Source organism: Giraffa tippelskirchi, chromosome 1 (assembly GCF_054371585.1).
Source record: "Giraffa tippelskirchi isolate mGirTip1 chromosome 1, T2T-mGirTip1v1.2.pri, whole genome shotgun sequence".
Taxonomy (NCBI): Eukaryota; Metazoa; Chordata; class Mammalia; order Artiodactyla; family Giraffidae; genus Giraffa; species Giraffa tippelskirchi.
In genome coordinates, this window is record NC_137275.1 from 17992943 (window position 1) to 18019849 (window position 26907).

The 26907-nt window shown below is 39.9% G+C and overlaps 2 non-coding genes across 2 annotated transcripts; both read right to left on the reverse strand.

Annotated features, from left to right (window-relative positions):
* Positions 1 to 1090: 1090 nt before the first annotated feature.
* Positions 1091 to 1164, reverse strand: LOC145521920 (small nucleolar RNA SNORD99). The gene has a single exon (XR_014065758.1). It is a non-coding gene; the product is annotated as a small nucleolar RNA SNORD99 (small nucleolar RNA).
* Positions 1165 to 1805: 641 nt separating this feature from the next.
* On the reverse strand, positions 1806 to 1931 carry LOC145521852 (small nucleolar RNA SNORA61). Its single transcript, XR_014065744.1, has one exon. It is a non-coding gene; the product is annotated as a small nucleolar RNA SNORA61 (small nucleolar RNA).
* Between the last annotated feature and the right edge of the window lie 24976 nt (positions 1932 to 26907).

Below are 26907 nucleotides of genomic sequence, written 5' to 3' on the forward strand. Positions count from 1 at the left end.
CTATGGCCTGCAGGCTGGCCACATGGTTTTATAAACATCTCAGAGCAAACCTCTGAGATGTTGACGGTTTTGTTCCAAAACATTGCAATAAAGTGAATATCTCAATAATATAAAATTCATGAATTTTTTTAGTTTCCCAGTATACACAAAACTTACGTTAACACAATACTGTTAAGTATATGATAGCATTATGTCTGAAAAGCAATGTGCATACATTAATCTAAAAATACTTTATTGCTAAAAAAAAAGTGCTAGCCATCATTTGACTGTTCATCAAGTCGTAATCTTTTGGCAATACTAACATCACTGATGACAGATCACCAGAGCAAATATAATAATAATGGAAAAGGTTGAAATATTATGAGAATTTGAAATGTTGTGAGAATAGTGAGCAAATGCTATTGGAAAAATGGTGCTGATAGACTTGAGCAACACGGGGTTGCCACAAACCTTCCATCTGTAAAAACGCAGTATCTGCAAAGCATAATAAAGTGAGGCACAATAAAACAAGGTATAAAGCTCTTTGGGAACACAGCCACGTCCATTCATTTAAACATTTTCTATGGCTGCTTTCAGGCTATGACAGTAGCGTTGAGTAGCTGTAACAGAGATTACATGGACAGCAAGTTTAAAATATTTACTATCTGATCCTTTAAGGAAAAGTTTGCCAACCTCTGCCCTAGATGGTTAAATAAATTACTGAGAAGATCTGTAAAAAATAGTCCACTAAGACATTAAAAGGATACTCTTTGCCTCGACCACTCTTTGCCTTGTTTATAAATTTTGAACAATTTTCTTTAACTAGAAAATTTAGGTGGGATAAAGCATAATTTTTTGATACAAGGTCCAGACCAGGAAGAGTATAAAACCTAGAAATTAGCTTGGGCCCATATCTTTCCAAATGTCAAATCTGTGAGAATAAAGTTGTTCATAGTAATTGTAATGGTTTTAAAGATACTATTAATAGTATCTTCTTGATGGTGGCACGACTGGCTGTGATATTTCCTATTTCATTTCTACATTTTCTCTCCTCGTTAAAAAATCTTGATCCCTGAGCAGCGTCTTTGGGCAGTTGCTTGTTTTTTTTTTTTTTTGGTCTCAGTCCCATATCTGCATTTATCATCCACAGATGTCCACTCAGATTAGGGTTCATCCTAGACCAGTCACAGCCTGAAAAAATACCAAGCTAGACAGAACTACCTGTTTCTACCCAATCATCACCCACTCTCAAAGGAGGGGTGGGTAAGACTCCATGGCTACCCAAAACCACCGAGCGTGAGCAACAGTCAGCCCTCACAGTCCTCAAGGTAAAGACATAACAGCTGCTACATTCTACTCTCTGGATGTGCTCTTGGCCTTAGTGCAGGCAAAATCTAGCAGACCAAGTCACAAACATTTTTGTCATCTGGTTATGAACAGCCAATAAACACAGCTTCCAAGGAAAGCCAGATGTAAATGATACATTAAAAAGACAGGACTTTTACACACTGAGTATCTTCATCTATGGGCTACACTGCTTAGAGTCTTAACAAGTCAAATGGAAGTTGTGATAAAGCTTCAGCTAGACATTCAACTCACCCAACTCTGTAGATCCCCACAGATGAAGACAGCTTTACCGGCAACAGGTCTTAGGGGGAGAAAAGTATCAACCAGGAGGCAAGAAAGCTATTGGTATATCCCTCCCAAATACAAAAATATTAGCCAGCAATTACTATACCAACTGCCAGTTTCACATATAGTCTCCCTTTAAGCCTAAGATTACTCCATTTTAAGGGGTGGAGAAAACAAGTTCCAAGAAGAGTCAACCTTGTCTGAAACTAGCCCACATGCTGTACAGCACACACCACGAGCACAGTTTCCATACTACTATTCCTCCTTTTACAACCACCAAGACCAGGGTGTAGATCCGATGGGAAAGGGAACTGGAGGGTCTGGGCAGTTGTTTTTTTTCTTTCCTCTCCACATAGGCCTTAATTCAAAGTCAACACCTGATTTTTTTAAAATTAGTAAAAGGCAGATCATAGGATTAAAAAAAGAGACAAAGACTGGGAATCGTAACTGCTGACTCGTCTCTCCCACTTCCACCTTCCCTTACAGAGTGCAACTGAAAACCACTGCCATAGGTCCTGCATTATATATTGTTTGTACTGTAGGAGTCAGACCAAGAGAACACTCACTATCACTGAAACTATGTTGAACGAGATTAAATTCCTTTTCACGAAACACTGACAGACTTCAGGATTGTGTTATATCCCAGGACGTTTCCAATGAACAATTATCACTGTGTTTTATGAACAAACTCCGGGACATGGTGCAGGACAGAGGAGCGTGGTGTGTTGCACTCCATGAGGTCGCAAAGAGTCGGACATGACCTGGTGACAGAACAACAACAGCAGGTGTCCCTCAGCATTTATAGGGGATTGATTCTAGAACACATGCAGATACCAAACCCCTGGGATGTTCAAGTTCCTTACATAAAATGATACAGTATTTGCACACAATTCACACACACCCTCAGGTATACTTTAACTCTTTACTCATAATACCTAAAACAATGTAAATGCTATGAAAATAGCTGCCATCAAGTAGCAAAATCAAAGTTTGCTTTTTGGAACTTTCTGGAATTTTTTTAATATGTTTGACCTGTGGCTGGTTGTATCTGCAGATGCAGAGCATGAGGATGTGGAGAGCCAATCGTAAATTAAATCCAACAATATATCAAAAAATAATACACAATGAACAAGTAGGATTTATTCCAGGCATGCAGGCTGATTCAATATCCAAAAAAAATCAGGGAAATTTACCATATCAACAGGCTAAAGAGGAAAAATTACATGAGTATATCCATTGACAGAGAAAAAATACTTAAAAAAATTCAGCATATAATTGTCTATGTAGAAAATCTGAGTCTACAAAAATAACTCCTAGAACTAATAAATGATTTCATTGAGGTCAAGGGATATATTATCAACACAGAAATCAACTACATCCCTATATACTGACAACAAAGTATAAACTGAAACCTGAAACTCAAAACCATTTACAAATTTTCTAAAGAAAAGCAGTATCTATATGATGAAAATCATAAACTACTTATGAAAGAAATCAAAGACCTAAAATACGTGGAAGAATAACTGTGTTCCTGGATTTGAAAACACAACATAACGAAAGATGTCAATCCTTAAAATTAGTCTATAGATATAATGAAATTCCTACAAAAATCTCAGCAAGGACTTTGGTAGACATTAACAAGCTTCTGCTAAAATTTATATGGCGAGAGAAAGAACAGCCAAAATAATTTTTAAAAAGAATAGGTGGGAGGAATCATTTTTCTCAATATTCAAACTAACTGTGTAACTACAATAATCAAGACCACATAGTATTGGTAGAGGGGTAGACAATGGAGCAATGGAACAAAACATGAACCCAGAAACAGATCCACACAGATATACCGAGTTATTTTTTTGACAAATGTGCAAAATCAATTGAATGGAGGAGAAATAATCTTTTCAACAAATGGTGCTGGACCAGTTGAATATCCATAGGCAAAAAAATAAAATAAGGAAATATGACCTAAACCTCACACCTTCTACAGTGATTAACTCAAGTAGGACAAAGACTAAAATGTGAAACATAAAACTATAAGACTTCTAGAAAAGAAAATTGTAGAAAATCTTCAGTACCTAGGACTAAGCAAAGAGTCCTTAGACTTGATACCAAAATCACCCCTTAAAAGGGAAAAAATGGTGAATTTGACCTTTTGAAAATGTAAAACTTCTGCTTTGTTAAAACTTGTGTAGTGGGGAGCGGGGTGGGGGCTGCAAAAAAAAAAAAAAAAACTTGTGTAGTAGAATGAAAAGTCAAGCTACAGACTGGGAGAAAATGTTTGCAAACCACATATCTAGCAAAGGCCTAGAATCCAAAATAAAGAACCAACAAAACTGAACAGTAAAATACTCAAACAATTCAATTAAAAGATGGGCAAAAGTCACAAAAATTACATTTCATTGAAGAGGATATAAGGTGGCAAATAAGCACATGAAAAGATGTTTAATATAGTTTGCAAGCAGGGAAATGCAAATTAAAACCACAATAACACATCACCACACATTTATCAGAATGCCTAAAATTAAAAATAGCAATAACACCAATTGATGGCAAGGATGCCAAGAAATTGGGTCACTAATACCTTACTGATGGGAATATAAAATGGTACAGCTACTCTAGAAGGCAGGTTGACAATTTCTCAAAAACAGTAACCATGCAATTACTGTATAAACCAGCAACTGCTTTCTTTCGCATGTATTCCAAAGAAAAGAAAACTTATATTTACACAAAATTCTGTACACAAATGTTCATAGTGGTCTTATTCATAATGTCCAAAAACTGGAAACAGACAAATGCCCTTTGATACATACTGTGGAATATACTGCTCCACAGGAAAAAAGGAACAGACTACTGATAGATGCAACAACATAGATGCATTGCCAAGAATTTATGCTGAAGAGGGAAACCAAACGTTACATAGTATATAATTCCATTCTTATGACATCTGTGAAGTAACATAATTATAAAACAAAGAGCAGATTAGGGGCTATCTGGGATTAGAGATGGGGGGCTGACTATAAAGGGACAGCAGATTGGACACTTACAGTGTTAGTAAAGTAGCTAATTATAATGGTGGTTACTGCATAGTTACACACACATACACACAATGAGCATGGGTGTAACTGGTGACAGTGGACTTGTACCATGTCAGTTTCCCAGTTTTAACATTGTATGATAATGTCTTATGTAAGACATGAACATTGGGAGATGCTTGGTGTCAAGGGCACAGGACCTCCTCGTACATTTCTGTGCAACTTCCTGTGGATCTACAATTATCTCAAAATAAAGTTTTCAAAAAATAAACTGCCCAAAGATGACGCTCAGTTGTCTAGAATACAGTAATACCTCAGATACTCAAAATGTATCCAGTCTGGAAAAACAGAAATTTAACGTGACATACCTTAAATGTCTTTTATCACTTGTGCTGTTGTGTCTGACTTCTTGCAACCCCATGGACTATAGCCCACCAGGCTCATCTGTCCATGGAATTCTCCAGGCAAGAATACTGAAGTGAGTTGGCATGCCCTCCTCCAGGGGATCTTCCTGACCCAGGGATCAAACCCAGGTCTCCTGCAGTGCAGGCTGATTCTTTACCATCTGAGTCACCAGGGAAGCCCTTTTATCACTTAAATTTACTATTTTCCTTATAGTTTATTAAACTCCAGGATCAAACTTTAAAATCTACCTGTGGGATGGAGGCACTTTACATATTAAATCTGCAATCTGTCTTCAGCCCCATTCCATACTGAAAGTAGACAAAATGTAGTGATGTAGTGTTTATAAGCAAGACTCTGGACCTTGACTATACCACTTACCTCCCATGTGAGAAGTCATCCCACCTCATTTCCGCCTCAGTTCATTATCTGTAAAATTGGTATAATAATAGTACCTATCTCAAAATGTGGTTTGATCAAATGAGTAAATATATGTAGAAAGCTTTGAACAGTGCCTGGCACACTGCAAATTTTTGATGAAATTTAACTCCATTACATATGTCCTTGTCAACATTGCCATAATGAGAATTTACTTTCTCTCTCATCAATATCCTTAATCGGAGGCCAAGTACAAAATAATGGGCCACCAGAAGTTTGATGCCATTATTAAAATCTCTTACATGATTTTTGCACTAGAAATCCCTCACTTTCTATATAATATTTCTCTATATAGTGCTACTGAGAAGCATAAAATGTCTCCAAGTAAACACTGTCAAGATCCTCACTGACCCAAAAGTAGAAAACATCAGAAAAAAAATCTAACAAATTCATCTGTGAAATTGGTCTGATTTCTGTTTCAAAGTTTTAGATAAGGCACTAGACTTGTGGACAGTTCAGTTCAGTTCAGCCGCTCAATCGTGTCCGACTCTTTGTGACCCCATGAACCAGAGCATGCTAGGCCTCCCTGTCCATCACCAACTCCCGGAGTCCACCCAAACCCATGTCCATTGTGTCGGTGATGCCATCCAACCATCTTATCCTCTGTCATCCCCTTCTCTTCCTGCCTTCAATCTTTCCCAGCATCAGGGTCTTTTCCAATGAGTCAATTCTTTGCATCAGGTGGCCAAAGTATTGGAGTTTCAGCTTCAACATCAGTCCTTCCAATGAACACCCAGGACTGATCTCCTTTAGGATGGACTGGTTGGATCTTCTTGCAGTCCAAGGGACTCGCAAGAGTCTTCTCCAACACCACCATTCAAAAGCATCAATTCTTCAGCGCTCAGCTTTCTTTATAGTCCAACTCTCACATCCATACATGACCACTGGAAAAACCATGTAGACAGTTACTTCATCTAAATCTCATCTCTTTGAATTTTTATCAAAATTGATTAATTTTTATAAAAAGATGTTTGCAACTACAATGGATGTTGCCCTTTCAAAAAAAAAAAAAATTAACAGTACCATCCTCTCCCACCTGATGTTGCTTAATTAAACCACTCACCATTTTCCCAGTCAAAGCAATTAGATCGAACATGCAAATAGAATTCCTTTTGGAGGTGGAGGTGGGAGCAGGATAGGAAAGTACCACAGGGCAAAACATGTGAGCATTATTAGAGAAGTCATATCACTTCCTCCTTGCTTAATCCATTCGTTAATGCATTCACAAATCATTTAAAAGTTCTTCTATGTGTCATGATTTCTTCTGGGGGTTGGAAATACACCAAAGAGTAACTAAAAAGATAAAATTCCCGTGCTCACGGACCTCCCAGCCTAGTTGGGAAGGCAGACAACACAAAATTACACTATTGTGAGATTCCTTCTGTGAGTGGGGCAATACACAGAGGAGAAGCACTTGACCTTGGTTTGTGGGATCAAGGGATGAGTTCTGGCAGTAGTGATATCTATGCTGAAAGTGGGGGCAGAAATTAACTGCAAAGCAAGTACTTTTTACTTAAAGAGACTCCAATTTTTTAAAAAACTAAGAACATATTGAAACACACATAGGAAGGAACTGATGAAAGCAGACAGATTAAAAACTCAGAAGAGAAACGGGAAAACCAATAAACGAGGTTTCCCAAAGCAGAGGTCAGAAGAGAGAGGTGGCAGCTTTTACAGGGGGAGGCTGGGGTGGGAGAGAGCAGCCTGGGGGGGCACACAAGGAATTCCCAGCAGCAGAGAATGTCACCCTGGGGGTCGGAGACCATGAATAACTGAAATGAAACAGTCTCCTTTTCTGTGTCCCCGTGGAAAGCAAGGGGAGCGCGGATGCTGTTCGCATCTGTAATAGGGTGTTCTTTAAAAACACTTTCAGGAAGCCAGTCTGAAAAGGCTACATACTATATGATTTCAATTATACGATATTCTGGAAAAGGCAAAACTATGGAGACAGTAAAGAGATCAGTGATTGAAAGGAGTTGAGGGGAAGGAATAAGCAGGTGGAGCGTGGGGGATTTTAAGCCAGTGAAACTCCGTGGAGCGTGGGGGATTTTAAGCCAGTGAAACTCCTCGGTAGGAGACCATAATAATGGATACATTTGTCCAGAGTCAGGGACTATACAACAGCCAGAATGAACCCTCATGTGAACTATAGACTCAGAGTGATAATGACATGTCAACGTAGGTTCCCCAATTGTAACAAAAGTACCATTCTGGTCGGGGATGTTGGTAATGGAAGAGGCTGCACATGTTTGGCAGTGGCGGAGTGAGTATATGGAAAATCTCTGTACCTTCCCCTTAATTTTGCTGTAAATCTAAAATTGCTCTGCAAAAAATTAGAATAAAAAAAAAATACTCTCAGGGTCTCGTACCAATGCACAAATAATTAGAAATTCAGGTGAGGGGAAAAAAACCCTCAATACATCCTGACACTTCCTTTAAAGAAAAAAAAAAAAAACCACTAATAAATTATCTGACCTAAATATCATTAAACATAACAATAAAATGTTATGTTTCTTGCTTCCTGGTTGAGATCCAGGGAGAGGCTCCCTCTGCCCAGGGCCACACAACCTATTGAGTCTGACCTCCTGACCTCCTGTCTGGGATGCTCCCTATTACACCATACTTTTTCTTTTCTCCATTAGACACTGAGAGATCATCTGACTTCATTTTTCTGTTCTACCACAGAGCACCAAAGCCACACTACGACAGGTTCCAGTTTAGTCAATCAGCCTGTTGCCCAGCCCTAGGGAGGCACCGTGAACCAATGTTTGGTTTTGGTGTCTTGCAGACCCAGCTTCCCTGCTGGCTCAGCTGGTAAAGAATCTGCCTGCAATGCAGGAGACCTGGGTTCAATCCCTGGGTTGAGAAGATCCTCTGGAGAAGGGAACAGCTACCCACTCCAGTATTCCGGCCTGGAGAATTCCATGGACTATATAGTCCATGGGGTCGCAAAGAATCAGACACAACTGAGCAACTTTCACTTTGAGACCCAAACTGAAGACTGGCCACCAGTGGCTCCAAACACAATCCCTAGAAATTACAGAGTAGGTGCCGTTTGTCTCCCCAACTCCTCTTTGTCAGCATCTGTCTAGAAACTGAACAGGTGGACGTTTATTCCCAGATCCAACAGAGGACCACTTTCCCAAATCTGGAGAGGCAATATCTCGTTATTGAGATGCCCACATTGTAAGTCACTGAGGCCAGCTCTTGCCTCTTTATTTCCAACTATCCAGGACAGATCAATAGGAAGACAGAGCCAGAGATGCTCCTTTGCCTTATGCCCTGAAGATAAGGCATTTTGAATGAAGGCTTCTATTTCCTAGCTAGTTTCTAAGTGAAGGTCTGGGCTAACCACTCCCTAAAATATGGTACACAAGACTTGGCTCCTTCATACATATTTCCATCACCCCACTACATCCGCTGCCCCACTCTGGCCTCCCACCCTCCAAGGCTTCCTGCAGTACTGTTGTCTTCTCCTTCCTCTCCCAAAACACACCCAAATGAAAGCTCTCCCTGTCTCCCTGTGTGACATTCAAGCCAAACATAAGCAGAAGTAGTATGATCAATTATTTCATGCCATGTAACAGTACAGTCTCATGTGCACTGTTATCTTACACTCTCATCTGCACTACTATCTTGTTTGGGGTGTGGTTATGGACAATAGTTCTGTGCACAGTCTTGGAGCTACACAGGCCCAGGTCCAAGTTTTGGCCCTGTGGCATCCTAGCTTTGTGACCATGGGCAAGTGACTCAATGTCCTGATCAGTAAACAGGAGATATAAGGATATCTGCCTCATGCAGGTATTAGGAGAATTAAACGAAGTAATAGGTATAAGTGCTTAGAAAGCTCCCGGCACATGAGAAGTGCTCAAGAAGTGGTAACGGTTGTTATTTCTGATTTGTGCTACATATCTGAAGTGCAAACAGAGTTTTAAATTTCCATTTTATATAGCAGTCATGTGACGTGCCCAAGGTCACAAGGGAGACCTTGTAGCCTACTATTTCCACCAATTCGCTCTGAGAATATCCTGTTAATCCTTCTCTAACACTGAAAAATAATAATAATGACAGCTATAATAATAATAGCTAATACTGTGCTAAATTAGGAAATTGAGACACAGAGAGTTATTTGGCTAACCAAAGCTAACAAGCGTAACCACCCAGCTAATAAGCAACAGAGTCAAGAACCAAACCCAGTTAACCTGGGGCTGGCATGCAGGCTCTTAATTATCACACTGTAAAAGAGGTGCTAGCTAGTTCATTCACTCCTTTCATACATAATTCTCGAGTATTAATTTCCAGACACTACGCTAGGTTTGGATGCAACAGGATATTAAAATAGTCTTTTATCTCCAGTAGCTTGCAATCTAATAAAGGCTATTTGTTGAATGCTGTTTTAGTGGCATGAACAAGGTGCTTCAGAATCACAGAGCAATTAACAGTGTCTGGCTCAGTCAAGGAAGGCTTCATGCAGGAGGTGCCCTTTGGGGAAAGTCTGGCCTTAAGGTGAAGGAGGAGCAGGCAGAACATTCCAATCAAAGGAATTTGTGAGGGATTTGAATTCAAATGTACAGAAGTCCCAGGGCCAGTGAGAAGTTCAGGGTGGAGACGTTCATAGTGAGAGTAACAGGACAGGAAGCCGGGAAAATGAGCAGAAATGGCTTTGGAGAGGTCTCAACCTACTAATTCAACAAGTCTGAATTCTATCCTTGGAGTAAGAGAGAAGGGAAATTTACTTTTAGATAGCTGTGTGGAGTACTGTGATTCGATTAAAACCAAGCAGGACCCTATCAGACCTTCCCAGAATAGACCCACCCATGTCCTCTGCCTGCCTTTTGCTGTAGAAAAACTTTAAACAAAAAATAAATTTAATCAGAGAAGTGAGAAAATGAAAACAGAAAGGAAAATAGTCAAGAAAAACAAAATAATAATACTTCCACTACTGAACAAAGTCAAGGACGTTTAGTTCTTCCTCAAGGACTCTAGATAATGTTCTGAGCCACATCCTTTGCGCTGTTCTGCAGATACTGAAATCCCCACCAGATGGAAGAAGTTAAGTGTATGCTGCCCGCAGCATGTAGTCCTCAGTCTGGTTGGAACCAGAAGGTTGGTGATGCTGACTCCCAATTACCTCACCACCAACCAGTCAGAAGAATGTCCATGAGCTGATCATGCCCTACTCCTTGAACACTATATGACTCCTCACTACACACTTCCAGGGCGGGACACACAGCCTTGAGGGCATTAGCCCACTGTGGCCCACTTTGCATGCAAAGCAATAAAGCTATTCTTTTCTACCTCACCAAAAACTCTGTCTCTGAGATTTAATCCAGCACTGATGTACAGAAGTCAAATTTCAGCAACACAATCATTTTTAGGATGATAACCCTGGAGGATGATAGACTGGGCTAAGGACGCATTATTGGCTAGATGTCTAATTAATGACAAATGATTGAAATGGTCTAAGAAAGACATTTCCAAATATAACCATTAGACAGTCCTGGAGGAATATTTTTGAATATGGATTCTTAAGCCTCACCCAAATGAGTCAAAATCAACAAGGGTGGATTTGGAGGATCTATATATATATGTTTGTGGTGTAATGTGTGCTTGTGTGCGTGTGTGTGTGTGTATGTGTTGCTCTCCAGCTAATTCTGAAGATGAGCCTTATTTGGAAACCACTGATGTTCAAAGAGATCCAGTGAGAACCTAGTTAAAATAATAGCAGAAAATGGATAACCAACAAAGACCTACTGTATAGCATAGGAAACTCTGCTCAACATTATGTGGCAGCCTGGATGGGAGGGGAGTTTGGGAGAGAATGGATACATGTATATGTATGGCTGAATCCCTTTGCTGTCCGTCCACTTGAAAATATCACAACATTGTTAATCAGCTATACCCCAAAATAAAATAAAAGGTTTAAAAAAATAAAAATGCTTTGCCAAAACCTTTCAGGGAGCTTGGGGCATTTTAGGGCATGAGCCACCCTTATCCTTGCTAGCCCTGCGATAAAACTTTCTCTGCTCCAAAAATAAGAAAATAGTAAGAAAATAGTAGTAGAGAAGATTAAAAGAATCTGGACTAAAGACACGATCCTAAATTAGAATTGTCAGGGGTTTGGGAGGGATAGTTCACTCCAGGACCCTTGCCTGGACAATTCCATGGACAGAGGAGCCTGGTGGGCTACAGTCAATGGGGTCACATACAGTCGGACACAACTGGGTGACTAACACTGTGGGGAGTGTAGTCAATGCAGGATGCTTTTGTGTGAGTCCCAGGAGACAGAACAGAACTGCATCATAGAACCCAAAGTAAGACAAGAGGGACCAGACAATAAACATGATATCCCTAAACTATCATCTGAACTCTAAGGGTATATACAAAAGATTTGCACCTATAAATAGAAGAAACATCGTCCTGCCCTAGCTAACACTGCTTCAGTCAACACCTGCATCCTTTCTCCTGCTTCTCTGCTCCAACTCCAAATCACTGTCCCTACTAAAACCCAACTCTTGTCACTGAAATATACCACTGTGGTTGTTAAAACTTGTGTTTTCCAAGGCTGTCGATTAAAAAAAAAAAACAAACTCTAAGTTGAAATGAATGTCTTATCCCCAGTAAATTAGCTACTTACTATTCCCTGACCTATTTTTCCTACCACAGTCTCATCTGATTATTCCAAGCAGACAAGTCTATTTTCCTCCTTTGGCAAGCAGACGAGGAAGGTGGGATGGAAGTTATATATTAAGAAAAAAGTAAGTGCACTGTAGTGCATACTTGAAAGCCTTTCTGTGATAAAAGGACGGAACTTAGCTCAGGAAAGTCACAGTGTCAAGCTTAAATGCTTTCTCTACCGGTGTGCTTCAGGGGGAAGAAAAAGCACATAACCTGGGAAGCTGGTCCAGCAATTATATTACTGACAGAGAGTTTTATGAGACAATATCAGAGGGGAAATGCACGGAGGCTATGTCAAACCACAGGCTGCACACACACACAAAAAAATGGGATCATAGAAACAGGGGCAAATAAAATTGGCAATGAAGAGGGCGTTGATTTAATTGTTCAACCTTTCCTTTCAACTGCACCTATACGTGGAGCAAAATGCCCCCTCCTGTCTCCCGAAGTCACCTGATGCTTAATGAGAGAACCAGGACCTTGAAGGCGAGGTCAGGCAGAAGAGGGCACCAGTCTCCCAGGGAGAAGCCAGGACTCGTCAGTAACGGGTGAGATATAGTGTATAACCCCTCAAATGATGTATTTCAGCCTTCCACTGAGTCTGAAATGGCAGGTGGCAAAGCTTTGACCCCAAAAGAAAACAATTTGCACTGTTCGCGCCTGTGGGAGAATTCATGGAAGAATGGTTACTTTTGCTTCATGCTTTGTAGGTGGCATTAGCGATCACTGGGAATAGATGCATGGGAAGAAGAAATTTGTGTTTGGTGGGCAGCTCAGTGCATGGAGCCTTGGAGACCTGAAGGCTGTGGTCTAATTCTGGCTCTGTTGCTAATTTCCCGTGGGACTTGAAAGGATGCACTTCATATCTGAGAGTGTCAATTTCTTCCCCAGGAGAGGTGGGCATGAACCTTATCCATAAATGATTATAAAGCAAGTGTTTCATTTAAGTCCCCAGAGCAGCCTATTCCATGGAGTTATTCTCAAGAGCAGCAAATTAAAATACTCCTAATACAATGAAGCTAGAAAAATCAAAATATTAATGTGATGGAAGATACACATTTTACTTAAGTCTAATCTTATGAGTTTCCCTGGTGGCTCAGATGGTAAAGAATCTGACTTCAATGCAGGAGACCCGAGTTTGATACTTGGGTTGGGAAGATCCCCTGGAAAAAAGGGAATGGCAACCCATTCAGTATTCTTGCCTGGAGAATTCCACGGACAGAGGAGTCTGACAGGCTACAGTCCACAGGGTTGCAAAGAGTAGGACACAACTGAGCGACTAACACTTTCACTTTCAATCTTAAAAGAGAAGCAATTTTCCTCCAAATAATCAAGCATCAAATGAGATAAAATGTCAAAGCTCTTTGAAGAAACATCCAGCACTATTCAAACGGAAGGCCATGCCATTATCATTACCAAGCAAAATAATAATAATGTGTGAAATCCCAAAGTTGTTTGCTACTCTTGTCCTTCAAGGCTTTCAGTTATTCTATATATATTTACCCAGTACTTTTTTGAGTCTGGCGTTAACTGGGCACTGAGAATGCAACAGTGAACTGTAGCCAGACACAAGAGGACAAATATTCTATGAGTCCACTCATAGAATGGATCTAGAATGGGCAGATTTATAACAACAGAGAGTAGAATAGAGGCTACCAGGGGCTGAAAGGAAAAGAAATTAGGAGTTGCTGCTTAATGGTTACAGATGATGAAAAATTTTGGACGATAGATGTGATGATGGTTACACATGTTGTGAATGTACTTAATGCTACTAAATTGTACACTTTAAATGGTAAGCTTCATGTTAAAAATATTTTGTTGTTGTTCAGTCACCAAGTCATGTCCAACTCTTTGCTACCCCATGGACCGCAATACAGCAGGCTTCCTGTCCTTCACTATCTCCCAGAGTTTGCTCAAACTCATGTCCATTGAGTCGGTGATGCCATCCAAACATCTTGTCCTCTGCTGCCCCCTTCTCCTCCTGCCTTCAATCTTTCCCAGCATCAGGGTCTTTGCCAATGAGCTGGCTCTTCAGATAAGGTGGCCAAAGTATTGGAGTTTCAGCTTCAGCCTCAGTCCTTCCAGTGAATATTCAGGGTTGATTTCCTTTAGGATTGACTGGTTTGATCTCCTTGCTGTCCAAGATATTCTCAAGAGTCTTCTCCACCACCACAAGCTCTTTTTAAAGAGTTGAAACACAAAAAGATGTGAAGTAAACATGTTCTGGCTCCCTTCTGACAAAGACAGGACCCTCACCTCCCAGTCACAAAACTCTGTTGACATGGGTTTTGTTGCTTCCTCATTCTCGGGAAGTTTTCTCAAGTTTCTTTATCATCTTGCATCCTGACATTAAGAACCTACTCAATTCAGGGTTATTTCCAGAATATTGAGTATTATCAAACTTTCATTATCTTGGATGTTCACTGAAGCTGTCTTCTCACAGCTGAGTAAATATTCTTCCAACAGGAAGCCTGACAGATGAATTGTCTTAGCCCAGAAATGTATTTTCATGTCAGAACTCAGACAAGTGTGACAGTTGCTTCCTCTAAGCTCCTCTTTTGAATAGTTTAATACGACTCAAGGCTCTACCACCTTCCTTCACCTTCAAGACATTCTTTTCCTAGACAATTTGCATTAATAGAGACCATCTCCTCACAGGAGAGGGGACGGCCTCCCAGCCTGGAAAAGAGAGGTGGTTTAACTGGGAGAATCAAGCCACACACTCAGAGAAGCTGAATTATGATTCCAGTTCTGTTTCTAATTCAACCATAAGATCAAAGCCTACCCCTCCAATTCCCCTCTGTGGAAAAGTAGTGATCATAACACCTCCTAAAAACCTCACTGTAATTTAATGAATCAACTCCTGAGGGAATATATTATGAAAATGATTTTAACTGAGCACAATTATTTTGGTACTTCAGAATTACATTGCTTTGGTTGTGATCCAAGACTAACCCAATTTACACTATGTTCTACTTAAAGTTACTAGTGTAATAGTCAGATTGTTGAGTTTAGGGTTCATTTGGCATAATATTGGTAGATGTGCTTGTTGTGTCTCTTTAAGAATATAATTTAGACTTATTTTTATAATGTCAGCCTTGTAATTCACCTTAAATTTCATCTTCACTTGTTCACTAACTTACCATTCTTAAATTTATAACTCATCCTAGACCAAAGTTTTTCAACCTCATCTCTAATGACATTTTGAACTTCATAATTCAGAGAATTCTTTGAATTCTGTGAAGAGCTGTGATGTGCATTTTAGGATTGTTTAGCAGCATCCCTGGTCTTTTACCCACTAGATGCTAGTAGCACCCTTTCCCAACCAAAGATGACTCCAGACATTACCAAATGTCCCCTGCAGGCAAACTTGCCACCACCACCACCCCCAATTAAGAACCACAGCCCTAGATCTTGTTTCTAGCCATGTAACTGACAGTGAATAACTACTTCTGACAACACCACCAACCATTTGCTTCAAAACTCCTAAATAGCCACAGTTTGTCTCACCTTCTGTCTTTCAAAACACCTCCCCTCCTACAAGGAGTAGAGTAATTCCTGTCCAAAAGTCTTATCTATGTGTATGTATATCCAAGTACTCTGAAAAGTGCCTAAAGAAGACTCAATCCCTTAAAAGTCTCATTATTCCTGAAAATAATAAACAAGGAATGCTTAAATCAATTTTGAGATGGAGCTTATGGATGAGGTATAGATAAAAATCAAAACTGGCTAGAAACCTTCACCACAACCCAAAATGAAGCTTACCAAAATCATTTTAGAAAAAAATTTTTAAAAAGCTTTCAGAAATCAAATCATCACTCATTTCATATTGTTTTAACCCAATTTCAGTAAGAATTAAAAAGCAGAAAAATACTGCTTGTGTGTCAGACCCTATAGCATAACCCTCCTAAACTTTTCTAGCAAAAGTGGATTCTTTTTATAAACTGTTCCCGACTCCATGTGGCAAACTTGTCAACTTTCAGTCTGACTGGAAATATTTTCCACACACTTTCTCCCTGACCCCAGCACCAGCTTCGTAAATCTCAGATGGTCCTTGAGAGACTACAATGTGATTTTTAAATATTGGAAAACTTGAGATTTCAGGAAACTGATGTAAACTACTTAATGTTTACTCCTTACTTTTGAATTTCCCAGACTGTCTAATGAGCTTCTCAGGGTGTTTCTTCCGACCCCTTGCCAAGGTAAACACAGCTACATTGGAGGGAGAGAAAAGGGGGAAAGAAATTTCTACAATTCTGGGTGCTTTCTACTTCTGCTACCTGAGTCTGCAAATGGGGGAAACATGGATTTTTTGGTGAAGTAAGGTTAATCTCCTAATTTTAAAGACTATGATTATACGACCTGAGGAAATACAATTTTTATTATGTAAAAAATAAATTCTGCTAATTATTTTAATTCCATTAGTAAGCATCCATTGTGCTTTCCAAGGAAAGATGTAAGCAAACAAAAGTCCAAGAGCTAAAATTTCCATTCTTTGGTCTCAACCACCTATCACAAAGCATTAGCGAACAGGAGCTGAAACCGTGTGCTTAAGCCCAGACATGTATTGTTAAATGTGACATGCTCAATTTATCATTAGTTATGAAGTGAAAACGGATGAATACACATTCAATTTAGTTCAGCTGCTTTCTTCATTTATCACACTCTTTCATCATCCATCATCTGCCCCCACCCTTTGGTTTGAACAAATAACACACTTTCATAAGTTTAATCTAATTAATCATAATTGTAAGGTAATGTTCCCTTAATGAACAATACATCTGATTTTATAAAGTTTGTTGCAATTTTAATAAAATGTGTTCCAGATAGAATCTACAAATGTTCTCTTTGAAGCCCAACCACCTAATCATTCCTCTGCCTACCTCATGCTTCTCAACTCTGCGTGGGTGCTCACGCACGCACACAAACACACACCAGCACACTCTTCTTTGTGGGGTTGATGAAGATATAACGATACTGAGAGTCACTGGAGCATGCTGGTCTTCTACAGAACAACTGTTTCAATAAATTGGAAAATGTTCATTGTTTTATGAGGTGAGATAGAAGTTAAGAAAAACAATTGCAGAGTGAAGAAAAAAAAAGTAAGGAGAGATGGAAAGGATTTTTCCATTATTATTACTATTACTATTATTATTAATATGAATTCAGGTCAGGATGGTAACCACAAAGACCAGGCCGAAATATAAAGAAGAAATTCTGGATACTAAATTTGTAGGTACCAAATTATGCTACAAATCCCCACACTCTCTCTTTCTAGTATAACTCCACAGAGAATCTTGTAAGAGAGATGACAGTCCATAAACTGTTGAAATTGCACATCATTCCCCATATTTAAACAGGGGAAATAAATTAAGCCTCCAACCCAGCCTACACAAGCTTTAGTTTAGATGACAAAGTGTCAAAGAACAGTTAAAGCCAGAAGAAACCTCAAAGCCATTTTGCTCAAATCCCTTGCTTTAAAAGTGAGGAGACAAGCTGTGAGATGTGAAGGGACTTGGCCAAGGTCATGGAAATAGGTGGCAGTAGAATGTGACTGTAAGACATCTTCACTGATTGGCACTCCAACACTGTTTAGCACCTGATCTGCATTCCTTTACATCTCAGAGAAAACTCACAAGCCTGGTCCCTGTTTGATATCAGTTGCTTTCTCCTTTATATGAAAAAATCTGGCACATTTTAGAAAGAAAAGTAGAATTTCTTAAGAGTCTAGACTATAATATTGCTATAAAGGAGTAATCTCATAGCACTTTTTTTTTGTATTCATATTGATGTATTGAGATGGAATGATCTTAGAAAACATTTATTCCCAATTTTGTCTCATGTATGTATTACTGATGTCTTTTCTTGATATCTTTTCTTGCTGTTGTTTAGTCTCCAAGTCATGTCTGAGTCTTTTTTTTTCCACATATGATAATATACATGTTTCAATGCCATTCTCCCAAATCATCCCACCCTCGCCCTCTCCCATAGAGTCCAAAAGACCATTCTATACATCTGTGTCTCTTTTGCTGTCTCGCATATAGGGTTATCATTACCATCTTTCTAAATTCCATATATATGCATTAGTATACTGTAATGGTGTTTTTCTTTCTGGCTTACTTCACTCTGTATAATAGGCTCCAGTTTCATCCACCTTATTAGAAGTGATTCAATTGTATTCTTTTTAATGGCTGAATAATATTCCATTGTGTATATGTACCACAGCTTTCTTATCCATTCGTCTGCTGATGGACATCTAGGTTGCTTCCATGTCCTGGCTATTATAAACAGTGCTGTGATGAACATTGGGGTACACGTGTCTCTTTCAATTCTGGTTTCCTCGGTCTGTATGCACAGTAGTGGGATTGCTGGGTCTTATGGCAGCTTTTTAAGCCAAGTGCCACTTTTTAAGCCAAGTGCCACAATGAAGCTATTAGGAGATACAACCCCTCTAGATCCTCTTACAGAAGACAGGACACTTTGTTTCATGTGGGCGTGTTGCCTCCAGTCTCGAGTTTTGATTTCCTATTGGGGAAAAGGCCTCTTCACTGACTCACTGCTCTCTGCACTCCTCCTCATGGGTACGCGGTCTGCTTCTCCTTGACAATCTCCTTAGTGACACTGGCACCCTCTGCCCTATCTCTCTCCTTGTGTTTCTGACCAGGCTATTTCTCTTTTTTTTAATTTTTTATTTTATATTAAAGTGTAGCCAATGAGCAATGCTGTGATAGATGCAGGTAGACAGCAAAAGGACTCAGCTGTACATATACATATATCCATCCTCCCCCAGACCCCTCTCCCATCCAGGCTGCCTCATAACATTGAGCAGAGTTCCCTGTGCTATACAGTAGGGCCTGGTTGATTATCCATTTTAAATATAGCATCATTTACATGTCAGTCCTAACTTCCCTAACTATCCCTCCCACCCATCATTCTTCTCCCTGGTCCAGGCTATTTCTTAAATGCCCTTTCTCCAAGTGGTGGCAAGATGATGGCCAAACTGAAGATTCAATTAATGTAAGTATGAAGAATAAGGCCTATTAGTCATTCTCTCACCTTATGGTTTAAAGGCTGCAATCATCCAACAGTCCTGACATTCACTTTGGCAAGTGCTTCTCTGCCCGAACACTGACTACAAATTTCATTCATTATCGTTTGGAGCCCATCTCATTAGAGATCAATGCACAAGAAATGATCACACACTCACAAACAAAAACACCCAGATGAGGTTAATTTCTTTTTAAATGCAAAAAAAAAAATGCTGATCCCAGTCTTCTCATACGCTGCTAGTAAAAATGCACGCTGGCAGTTCAACAGGAGGAGTGAGAAGCCAATGGAGTCATACTCAATAAAAGCTGCAAATGTTTGCATGCTCCTTGATAGAAAAATTCCAATCCCAGTAATTGTTTCTAAGTAAATAAACTAAGATCATGGCATCCGGTCCCATCACTTCATGGCAAATAGATGGGGAAACAATGGAAACAGTGACAAAATTTCTTTTCTTGAGCTCTGCAGATGGTGACTGCAGCCATGAAATTAGAAGATGCTTGCTCCTTGGGAGAAAAGTTATGACCAACCCAGACAGCATAGTAAAAAGCAGAGACATTACTTTGCCAACAATGATCCATCTAGTCAAAGCTATGGTTTTTCCAGTAGTCATGTATGGGTGTGAGAAATGGACTATAAAGAAAGCTGAGCACCGAAGAAATGATGCTTTTGAACTGTGGTGTTGGAGAAGACTCTTGAGAGTCCCTTGGACTGCAAAGAGATCCAACCAGTCCATCCTAAAGGAAATCAGTCCTTAATATTCATTGGAAGGACTGATGCTGAAGCTGAAGCCCTGAAACTTTGGCCACCTAATGTGAAGAACTGACTCCTTGGAAAAGACCCTGACACTGGGATAGATTGAAGACAGGAGGAGAAGGGGGCAACAGAGGAAGAGATGGTTGGATGGTATCACCAACTCAATGGATGTGAGTTTGAACAAGCTCCAGGAGATAGTGAATGACAGGGAAGCCTGGTGTTCTGCAGTCCGTGGAGTCGTAAAGAGTGGGACACAACTGAGCAACTGAACTGAAATAACGTGCATCACAACTTGAAAGTTTGGAGCATTGTTAAAACAAAATATTACCAACTATTCAAAATGTTATTGTAAAGTAATGTTAAAAGACTTAAAGAAATAGTCACAAAATTTATCATGTTGAACAGCCAGATTAAAAAATAGCATTATAATATTATCTATTTTTTTCATTTTTATGAATATGTTACTTTAAAAAATAGTTTGAATAAATAAATAACACTAAACTGTTAGCATTAACTATCTTCATGTATAAGAACTATAGAAATGATAGTTCATTGATTAACTGTGCAAATTATAACCATCTATTTAAATGTCTCTTTTCTATGAAATTCTGAAAGCAGGATGTGGCCTGTGTTGTTTACTGTTACATTCCCAGTGCTTTGCATGTACCTAGAGAGTCATGAGAGCTCAACAAATACCTGTTCAATGAATGAAAGCGATCTTTATCTTTTTGTTTATGCTCACTTATATTTTTCCAATTTGTTCCACTGGGGATGTATTCTCTTACAATGAGAAAGAAACAATAAGTATTTTTTTGTGTTGATGTTGTTTTTGTTCCCATTGCCTGCTGTTTTGTGCGTCAGACGTGTCCAACTCTTTACAACCCCATGGACTGCAGCCTGCCAGGCTCCTCTGTTCATGGGATTTTTCAGGCAAGAATATTGGAGTGGGTTGCCGTTTTTCCTCCTTCCTGATCAGGGATTGAACCCACATCTCCAGTGTCTCCTGCATTGCAGGTGGATTCTTTACCTGCTGAGCTATCAAGAAACCCCTGCCTACTATTATTCCCTTTCAGAGTCTTAACTTTGGAATACTTCCCTAAGAAACAGTCACAAAGAATGTTCTAAAGAAACTACTGAAAACTCCATTCATCTAGATGTTGGCAGAAATTAGATAAACAATGTATACATTTGCAAATCTTATATGCATGCTTTCTTTCAATCAACAATTAACTGAACAGCTATTATGTACCAAGCATTCTAAAGCTCCTTGAGATGGAGAGAGAAGATGATGAATACAGTGAAGAAGAGAGTGAAAAAGAACCTCTGTGCCTCCAAAGAATTACAAATTTTATTGGAAAAACAGAACCAGTAAGTGTGCAATTCCATATACGACAGAATGAGATGTGATACAAGAGAGCTACAAATTAAATGCCATGATAGAAAACAAAGGAGAGGTTAGATGGTGATAGGAGGTCAGAGGAGGCTTCAAAGAGGGACTGACACCTTTGAAAGATCCATAGTTGAATTTTGATACATGAAGAAGAAGAAGGTCTTGTCTACATTTAACCTTGAGTTAGAATAAAACTAATTCCCAATAGCCTGGCGTTTAATCACTGCTGAATCACTAAGCATTCAGGGACAGATTTTCTTCTCACCCAGAAGGCATGCAGCAGCAACAACAAATTACCAACTTTGCCCCATAGTTGGATGCTTGTCTGGCCCTCACCTGCCCAACTTGCAGAGGAGCAGCAAACAGGTTCTGAGTATTCAATTCATTTTTTTCCAAAGCATTTATCACCACTTGATGATCATATTGTTATGTCCTCATTGTCTGTCTCTCCCAGGTAGAATGAAAGCTCCCCAAAGGCAGGGATTTTTGTCTACTTTGTTCACCACTGTATCCTCAGCACCTAGAACAGTGCCTAGGATATGGGAAAATGAAAGTGAAAGTGTTAGTTGCTCAGTCGTGTCAGACTCTTTGTGACCCCATTGGCTGTAGCCCACCAGGCTCCTCTGTCCATGGACTCTTCCAGGCAAGAATACTGGAGTGGGTTGCCATGCCCTCTTCCAGGGGATCTTCCCAACCCAGGGATCGAACTCACATCTCTTATGCCTCCTGCACTAACAGGTGGGTTCTTCACCACTAGCGCCACTGCTATAGGCATGTGGATTTGGACTAGTAGATTCAGAACACGTTAAGGATGGAGCAGTTTCAGAGGCTCCCAAGTTCATTACCCTAGAAAAGACCTTAAAGGCCTGGCTCCAATCCCTTAGAAAATCCATCAAATTCATTCATTTCTTTATTCATTCTTCTGTGTGTTCATTTAATACGCATTTATTGGTTCTTGACCTATACGAACTATTGTTGTAATGAAGAATTTGCCTTTGTCCCAAATTCCTGAGGACAGCTTCAAAACACTTGCATTTCCTTGAGTGGTAGGAGTGTCTTTGTTACTCATCATAAGTCCTTGGACCATGTCTGGGTTTATACTAAGAGCATGACTCAGAAGAGGGGCTGGTCATGCCAGAAAAATCAACCATAGGGTTAGAAGGTTGGGGCTTTGAGCTAGGTGGTATCAGCCCAAGTTCCGCAAAGGAAAGGGTGGTTAGAGATTAAGTTCAACCACATGGCCAGTAATTTAATCAATGAAACCCCAATGACAATTCGGATACTGATATTTGTGTGAGCTTCCTGGTGGGTGAACACAAAGGTATGCTCAGAGAGTGATGTGTCATGATTCTGTGTGTCAAGGACATGGAAGTTGTGTTTGGAAACCTCTCAGACATCACCCTATGTATCTTGTGTGTCCTTTACAATAAAACTATAATTGTAAGTACAGCACTTCCTTGAGTTCTTTGAGTCCTTCTGAAAGTGAAAGTGTTAATCACTTACTCATGTCCAATTCTGTGACCCTAAGGACTGTAACCTCCCAGGTTCCTCTGTCCCACAGGGATTTCCCAGGCAAGAATACCGGAGTGGGTTGCCATTTCCTTCTCCAGGGGATTTCCCAACCCAGGGATTGAACCCAGGTCTCCTTCATTGCAGGCAGATTCTTTACCATCTGAGCCAGAGTCATTTTAGTGAATTCTCAAAACTGAAGGGATCTTAAGAACCCCTTAATTTATAGCCAGTTGATCAGAAGTGCAGGTGGCTCATGGACCCCTAAACTTGTGGTCACTATCTGAAGTAAGCACAGTCTTATTGGGTTCAGTTCAGTTCAGTTCAGTCACAGTTGTGTCCTACTCTTTGCGACCCCATGAACTGCAGTACACCAGGCCTCCCTGTCCATTGCCAACTCTCGGAGTTTACTCAAACTCATATCCATTGAGTTGGTGATGCCATCCAATCATCTCATCCTCTGTTGTCCCCTTCTCCTCCCACTTTTAATCTTTTCCAGCATCAGGGTCTTTTCCAATGAGTCAGTTCTTCGCATCAGGTGGCCAAAGTATTGGAGTTTCAGCTTCAGCATCAGTTCTTCCAATGAATATAAAGGACTGATTTCCTTTAGGATGAACTGGTTGGGTCTCTCTGCAGTCCAAGGGACTCTCAAGAGTCTTCTCCAACATCACAGTTCAAAAGCATCATTTCTTCGGCGCTCAGCTTTCTTTATAGTCTAACTCTCACATCCATATATGACTACTGGAAAAACCGTATCTTTAACTAGATGGACCTTTGTTGGCAAAGTAATGTCTCTGCTTTTTACTATGCTGTCTAGGTTGGTCATAACTTTTCTTCCAAGGAGCAAGCATCTTTTAATTTCATGGCTGCTGTCACCATCTGCAGTGATTTATTGGGTACTATACCTTTAACATCTGTCCCAACTCAGACTTAAAGGCCTTAAGGTATTCTCCCTTTATTACCAGTAGAAAGCCAAAATAAAGGTAGATCTTGGTGATCAATGAGTTATATTACAAAGTAGGGAGATTCCCTGTGGCAGAAGTCTGATTTCTCCCCCTGGCACCACCATACCAGTAAGAGGACAGGAACACCAGGAAGTCATCTCACGTTCACCCAAACCAACAACCCTGATTTGACTGAGGGCTGCAACTCCGGCATTCTCTTGTGTGTGTGTGCGTGTGTGTGCTTAATCGTTCAGTCGTGTCTGACTCTTTGCGACCTAATGGACTGTAACCCACCAGGCTCCTCTGTCCATGGGGATTCTCCAGGCAAGAGTACTGGAGTAGGTTTCCATGCCCTCCTCCAGGGGATCTTCCCAACCCAGGGATCGAACCCAGGTGTCCCTCATTGCAGGCAGATTCTTTACCATCTGGGTCAACAGGGAAGCCCAAGAATACTGGAGTGGGTAGCCTATCCCTTCTCCAGGAGATCTTCCCTATCCAGTGATGAAACCTGAGTCTCCTGCATTGCAGGCAGATTCTTTACTGTCTGAGCCACCAGGAAAGGCCATATAATAATCTCAGGAGATATAATTATATATATTCTTGCAGAAGAATTAGTTGTTGGAATACTAGGGGAAATTTCAGAAACAAGTTTTTCAATTTTAACTGAAGTGTTTTTCCACATCAAAATTTTCAGTACCCTCTTCTAGGTAGAAAAGACAAAAATGCTCTCAGAAAATCATCTATAACAGAGATGTCAGTGCAATCCATCATGCCCAGAAATTGGCATTCTTACCTTAAACAGTGATACATATAATACCATGTATAGATCATGATGTAAGAGAACAAGTCTGGTAATTTCTTAGATGAAACCTTACACAGTTCATTTATCTTCAGGAGCCCATTTACTTGTCTGTAGAATGGGGACAACAACCCATGCCCCATATCCCTTAAAATACTGTTGTAAAGGAAGTAGAAGCTATTGAAAAGTATGCTCACTGTCAGAAGTGGGTTATGATTACAATACATCCCAAGAAAATATTGAACTTGAGTTTGTTATTATAAAATAGTTATTGCATATCTTATCTACCTGTAAAGCTTCCTACCCCCTGATCAAAATTTATAACATATACTAAAGTTCAACAGATAAGACTGGAATTGCAATTTGGAGACCTTAGCAAAAAGAAACTCAAAAAATTTAAAATAGAAACAATTGAGTGAGTCCTTGAGACTTGTCTCCTTGGCTAGGATATTTTAATAAAGTTTTCAATAAAAAGCAAAAACAGGATTAATAAAAGGATATTGGGCTTCCCTGGTGCCTCAGACGGTAAAGAATCAGCCTGTAATGTGGAAGACCCGGGTTTGATCTCTGGTTGGGAAGATCCCCTGAAAAAGGGAATGACTATGACTACCCACTCCAATATTCTTGCCTGGAGAATCCAGAGGAGCTTGGCAAGCTACAGGCCATGAGATCACAAAGAGCTGGACACAACTGAGTGACAAACAGTTTCACTTTCAACAAGGATATACTATATAACGAGCAATGTAATATTAACTTGTATACTTACATAATGCATCACTGTCAAATTTCATGCTGATTAATCTCTTTTCAACCTTCCAACAACACTATGAGACTTTTTAAAAATATGATGCTATAGATCCAGAGATGTTAATAATTTGCCCAAAGTCACAGAGATAGCGGGTACCACCTGAAAGTAGCTGAGCATAGACAAAAATAGTTTATATTTACTCAGTGCCTGCTATGGTCAGACATCACTCTTTGCAGTTCACATGCTTAATTTATCTAATCTTGCCTCAAACCCTGAAAGACCATGAAGTGAAGTGAAGTGAAGTCGCTCAGTCGTGTCCGCCTCTTTGCGACCCCATGGACTGTAGCCCACCAGGCTCCTCCATCCATAGAATTTTCCAGGCAAGAATACTGGAGTGGGTTGCCATTTTCTTCTCCAGGGGATCTTCCTGACCCAGGGATCGAACCCGGGTCTTCCGCATTGCAGGCAGACCTTTCACCGTCTGAGCCACCAGGGAAGCCCTCTATAAGGCCATATTCTCGTCTAATTAAGGAACCAAAGAAAGAGAGGTCAGAAACTTCCTCACAGTCACACACTAAAAAATACTAGTGTGTGTTGGTGGCTCAGTCGTGTCCGACTCTTTGCAACCCCATGAACTGTAGCCTGCCAGGCTTCTCTGTCCATGGAATTCTCCAGGCAAGAATACTGGTGTGGATTGCCATTCTCTTCTCCAGAGGATCTTCCCCACCCAGGGATTGAACCATGGTCTCCTGCATTGCAGGCAGATGCTTTACTGTTTGAGCCACCAGGGAAGTCCTAATAAATGCTAGTATTAGGTTACAAATCCAGAAACCACAGTCTTACCTACCACTAACCCTCTCAGAAAAATGGGGATGATAATACCCACTTTGCAGAGTTATTGTAAGAATTTAAAAGGTAATCTATGCAGAAGTGCTGAATTTCCTATGTGACACATGACAGATACTGAGAAATGTTAGTTGCATCTGCTCTTGTGGAGCCAGGTCTGATTCTTGATCAGACCTTTCCCTGGCACTATGCTCTATTCATCTTAGGGTGTGGGTGGAAGAAGTTCTAAAGTTCCAAGGAATATTTACCAAGTGGGTAGGAAAATCACTGAATTAGAATGTAATGAAAACCTCTAATGAAATCTTAAGCCAGACTCAGCTAACATTATGGTACATAGAGCTATGTAGTCTAGGACATATTCAAAACATAGGAGTGGAAATCAAAGGGTAAAATGATGTTACCTGATCTTGTTTCTGTGAATATAGGATATCTTGTCAATTCAGGGTTGAAAGGTAGTTAGCATCATTAGTTTTATAATCTTCCTTCTTGATAAAATACTTCAAAGTAAAATAATGTAAGCTTTCTATGGATCTTAGAACGAAAGAAGAAATATTTTAAAGGCTGCAAAATTTATTTGCAAGTATATCCCCTACAACAATGTCTGGAACATAGGAGATACTCATTATAAGTTGATATAAATGCAGAAATGAATGATTTATATAGACAAAATTATCATCCTTTATAACTCTCTATTGGTATTCCTCCTTACA